The sequence below is a fragment of the Lissotriton vulgaris genome, chromosome 3_1 (assembly GCF_964263255.1).
Source record: "Lissotriton vulgaris chromosome 3_1, aLisVul1.2, whole genome shotgun sequence".
Taxonomy (NCBI): Eukaryota; Metazoa; Chordata; class Amphibia; order Caudata; family Salamandridae; genus Lissotriton; species Lissotriton vulgaris.
Genome location: NC_141689.1, coordinates 1,340,672,105 through 1,340,678,104, shown reverse-complemented (window position 1 = coordinate 1,340,678,104; position 6,000 = coordinate 1,340,672,105).

Here is a 6,000-nt window from a genome sequence, read left to right as displayed (position 1 = left end):
GCCTTTTATGTTTCACTTCATGTATGTTAGGGTACGGCAAACCGTACCATCTGTATATCTGAACTTCCCTGAGGTGCCGATGACCCTTCGGGCGTTACAGGCAATGCTAGCCTGGGTAGGCCGTAAGGGCTTATCACACGGCTTTATCATGCTTCTCAATGGGAGAAGGAGTTTGAAGATCATCGGTTGTGTCAACGTTGGCAATCGGCGATAAATACTCCAATCCCAATGGAGATGTGGACGGCATGCTGTCAACTCACGGGTAGACTCACGGCCAACTGCAACCTCAGGATTATTCATTTCAAATTTTTGCATCAAGTATATTATTAACCTTTACAACTCCATAGGTATGGCTTGAGGAACTGGGCGAGGTGTGTGAGATGTGGTGCAGAGGATGCTGATTTCGATCATGTAGCATGGGCATGTGGGAAAGTTTTCGCATTTTGGAATGATGTGGCTCGAATTGTGACGGAGGTTGTGCTTGAGCGGGTGTCCTGTACGTCTGAGGTATGCCTTTTAAAATAAAATAAGTTATTGACTATTTCCTGTATGTGCCCAACAGCTTTACTTCCCCGCACACTAAATTGTGTTTAAAATAATGTCACCCCTAACAAACATGTGCCCATGAACGTAATCATCCCGATCGCTCCCCTCTCTCTCCCCCCTCTGCCTCCCTGCATTCTACCCACGCTCCCATTCTTAAACTAATCGATATATCAACTGCGTGTGTTACCAAGCACATACTATCAGTCTCACCCGATCCTTCGCATCTCTAATCACACTTTCTCCTCTGCTATCCTGCATTCGTGCCTTGCTCGCAGTCTCTGGCTAAACGCTCTCTCAGTCACACGCATTGACACCCACCGATTCAAACCAGCAGCGATTCATGCACTCCATTTTTTAACACTTACCTGTCAGGAAAACACTTGCCACCCAGCCTCCACTTCCGTGCGAATACAATCCCTCCCTCATGACTACGTCATTTAAAGCATATGTGGAAATTTGAAAAAGGATAATACATCCTTTCACGCAGTGCGACTAGGAGTGCGACTGGGAGTGGAGCATTATCAATGTTCCCCACCTTTACATTGAATCGTCAGTGTCAAACAGGGCAAGGCACGGCCCAGTTCATGCATGCATCTTTAATAATGAACGTTTAAATGAAAAATAAAAGTGAAAAACACGGTGTGCACACCACCTCTGTATGGTCGGCAGCAACCATTTTGTGGTGTCCGGGTCAAGAAGGCTGGTACCGGGATCACTAAGAGCCTAACAGAGGGCTCTTCCAGTGCTTGGAATCATTTATCTCACACCATTTATGGTGAGGGCCTATGATTCCAACATGTTTTATACCAAACATGATAGGATTTGTTGCAGCCAGTTTCCAGATGATCATTGTGTAATTACGCGGTGCCCCTCTATGTAGTATATGGCTCCTTCACTGACAACCTGGGAGAATGGGCTCTGTAAGCTGCAGGGGTGCCCTGCTCATGCAGGAGCGCCCTCTCACTTAGAACCAAGCACCCTGCCCTCAGGATTGCCCTCACCCCTTCCTTACCCCCCTACCTACCTCAATAGCTTTAGAGACCTCACCATCCCTACTAATCCGCACCCGGTCATGTAGATCTTTGTGCAAATAAGCTCAAAAAGAAACGAGGGACTCTTCCAATTCATAATTTAAAAGTGTGGCCCACAGCCGAGATCTGTTGACAAAATCAAAGGCCGACATAAGGTCCATGAATGCCAGATACACAGGTGTTTTCTTGGCTATGTTATATTTGCTAATAATCAAGTTGAGGTTAAGGCATTGCACCACAGTGCCGACGTTACTCCTAAACACCAACTGACACAGGTGTAAAATCTGACATTCTTCGGCCCATGACTTAATTTTGTTATACAGTACCATCCCCAAGATTTTCAAAGTATTATCAATCAGGGAGCCTGTAGCAGCTTGGATTTGAGTAGTCCCCCTTTTTAAAAATCAGCACTATAATACTGGATGACCAAGTTTGGGGTATAGGGGAGTTAGTTAAGTTATTTAAAAAAATTAGCAATATTGGCGCCCAAAAATCAGGGTGGCTTTTGATAAAGTCAATAGGCAAACCATCATGCCTGGGGGCGTTGCATTCCAGGCTCTGGTCAATAGCCTCCTCTACCTCCGATAAGTCAATCTGGACCCTTGTAATTGGTGTATTCTTTTTTAATAACAGAGGGGGAAGCCGGGCAGCATGATCTTACTAAAATGAGCCTCCCAAGACTCACTAGAAATATTGCAGCTGATTGACGACATACAGTTACCCAGAGACCTCATGCCTTTAACAGCCAGCCACAAATCCTTGCCATTTTTTAGAGGGTTGGCCTGGACGAGGTTGTCCCAGTGCTCTTTTGTAATCTTCTTTTGTAATCTCCTCCTTTCTGATTGCGATAGCTCTCTTATAACTCAGCCTAAGTGATTTAATATGAGAGCTGTCTCTGGGTTTGTTGGCAAGGGCTCTATTAGCTGAGGAGCAATTGGCATTAAACCAGCCTGGATCTAAGTGAGTTTTCCTATTGGGCCTGGACAACAAGGATTTAATACCTGTACAGAGCTGTGAAAAAGCACCAACTACCTCAGGGTTACATTCTCTGAACATTAAACAGGTGTTAATCAGGTCAGGGTAAGATCTTACCATCCTATCAAATACTGTTTTGTTATCTATACCACGCAAAACCAGTCTAAGGTTGTCAGCAGTGGGAGTCAAATCACTGGCAGCCTGCACATTGTCATAAGTTGGTAGGGACGTGAGGCTCAAAGTCAAATTAATCGGGTTGTGGTCCCCCTGGTGTATTGGAATTACCTCTGCTTTTAACACACAGATTTCTAGACAAGCAGTAATTAAAATGTAATCGATAGTAGAGGCCGAACCCCTACCTCTATAGATGGGTTCTATGTGGCCATCCCTAGTGTGCACAGCTGTGAGCTCTATAACATCTAAGAAGTTATTGGCACTTAGAAGATCTAGTAACTGATCTCCTCTGTGACATAAATATGTCGTGTCAGTGGGGTCAATTGCTGAATAGATACCCTTTGGGATTTTTTCATTAAAATCACCACCTAAGCAAATGCTCTTGGCTTTAACGCCACAATTATCTGTTTGTAAATTAGAAATAAATTTAAACAACTCGATAAAGTTCATATTGGGTACATTTTTCAAATCGTTATTATGAAAATTAATCAAGTAGAACGAAGTCCCCCGTGTATAGATTGTGGCCTGGAATTTATCGTTATTAGTATGGAGAACCCTGGCACGTCCCCCTGCCTTAATATTAACCCACGTTGAAAGGCCACCAACTAGCTGTCGTGAATCTGGGTAGAGGGATACGATGTTAAAACATTCAAACCCCTCCAAGAATAACTCCCGGGTTGCCCAGGTCTCTTGAAACAGTACGCTGTCTTGGCTGTCAATTAACTCCAACTTAATTTAGATGCCAGACTCGCGACATTCCAACTCAATATTTTGAGAGTAGGCTCATCATTAAGTACAGCTGGAGGTTTGGATTCACAATACAGGGGGGAAATTCGGCAGGGTATTGGCTCTTCTACCTCTGGTGGCTCTGAGTTTATGAGGGGAATAGGCAGTCAGTCTTGACAATCCAAACCTGATAAGGGCATAAATCTGTTAAGTAAGGGCAAAGGGCGGGGGGGTAAAAGACGTATCAGAGCAGAATGCCTCTGGTTAGAGCTTCTAAAAATAGCCCAATGGCAAGGCCCAGATACTGGTAGTTAAATTAGCTTGCTCCTCCTACAGCGATAATATTGCTTTAGCCACAGATGGTCTGCGAAAGTTAATAACTATACAATCTCCCTTAATACATTTTGGGACATACCCACCCATCCTACTCTCCGTGCCATAATGATATTCTCTATTAGTGACGCCCTAAACCTTTTATGTTTAGAGCGTAAATTGCTCCCATGATTCTGTTTGGTCAGCCCTTGAAGGGGGCACACCTGCTATTCTAAGCTTGTATGTATATGTGCCTAGTACTAGAGGTTTTTCAGTTAATCAATACAAGGATTTAGCTGGTAAAACAATGCACACTTGAATCTCAACCGATACACATCAATGTGAGAAGATGGCCTGGTATATGATGTCCACTAATGTAAGTGGGCACCTTGCACCAGTCCAGACAACTCTTTTGGTGATTTAAGAGATCTTAGACACCCACAGAAAGCTCTCTAAATGGTAGCTGTGGAGAGCAGCCTTCAGGCTTAGTCTTGAAGGAGTGTAAAGCAGCTTATTTTACCAGAATGCAATCTTATAGTATAGACTAAATGAAAGAGAACCACACAAAGTATTTATAAAAAATATGTATTTATTTTATAACGCTCTCTAGTACATTACAGTATCTCCCACATGGAGATATACACAAAGTGCAAAATACTTTAGCAAAGAAATTACAGTAAATAGCACTAATACACTATGGGCCCCACATGGGTACCAAACCATATACAAAGAAAGTGGTATAAGAACCACAACTCGAGTAAGAACAGATGTCGATGAACTTGACTCTGCCTCTGTGAGGACAAGGCGATGCTGACGACAACCAGGAGCCGGATATGAGCTGTCCCATGAAGGATGTTGAGTGCTGAGGGGTCGGTGTCCGGGGAGCACTAACAAGCCTTGGCAAAAGCAACCCATGCAGGAGATCAGTAAGTTTCAGGAAGAGGACCAGCAAGGTCCAGGAGACTCACCACAAGCAGGGGAGTCAGGGCAAGCCCAGAGCAATCAGGGGAGCCCAATGAAGATGTACTTGACCCCCCACAGGACCCACAAGTCGCAGACACTGGAGTCGCAGGAGGACCTCGTGCAGCTTTACAAAACAACAGGCCACGGAGCACAGGGTGCGAGGTGGTTGAAGATTTTTGCAGGAGAAGTTGTCAAAGGTTGGGGCTACTTGGAGCCCAAATGCACTTGCTGCAGAATTGTCAACAAGCATTTGCACTTGCAAAAGTACACGGTGCATAGGGGTTCGAGTACTGCAACCCCCACGAGGGAGACTGGCTTCAAACTTGGTCAGGCCTCGAGAGATGTAGAAACCCAGCTCTTGTGTTGTTGAACCCCTCAGAGTCCTTAGGAGCTTGGGATAAGCAGAATGGTCAGCAGTGTTGCAGTGCCTGCGAATGCAGGGAAGTGACTCCTTCACTCCAAGGGAGAATACTTTGGTAGTCCTTGATGCTTCACAGGCCTTGGAAGGTTCCTGTATGATGCACAGGCCCAGACGATGCAGCAGACTGGAAGGGAGACAAAGTCAGGCCCAAACAAAGTCTGGCAAAGTCCAGATTGCCCAGACGGTAGAAGTGCAGTGGTATCTGTTCTGAATCGTATCCCGCAACAAATCTAGGGACCTTCACCCAGGTAAGCCCCTGTACCCTAAGTGAAGGTTTGGGATGACTCAGGGGAGCCTCCCAGGGGAGTGTCTGGACAGGGGTGAGTTTACTCCCATGTCCTTTGTCCAGTTTTGCACCAAGGCAGGAGCCAACGGCTCCTAGGGCTTGTTTGAACTGGATTATGCACAGGGACACCAAATGTGCCCTTCATGCAGATTTTCAGGCACTGGCAAGCTCATCCACCCAGCCCCAATACACAAATTCCTGTCTGGGAGGTGGTCATACCTCCCTGTGACAGGATGCCTATTGTTCCACCTTTCTCTGCCCAAGCTTGGCTCAGCTGCAGGAGGGCAGAAATGTGTCTCTGGTTGGCAGTAACCATTTTGTGCTGTCCGGGTCAAGAATTCTGGTACCGTGAACACTGAGAGCCTAACGGAGGGCTCTTCCAGTGCTTGGAATCATACCTCCCTCACCATTTATGGTGTGGGGGTGTGATTCCAACATGTTTGATACCAAACATGATAAGAGTTGTTGCAGCCAGTTTCAAGATGGTCATCATGTAATTACACAGTGCCCATCTCTATAGTATATGGCTGCTTCACTTGCAACCCAGGAGAATGGACTCTGTAGGC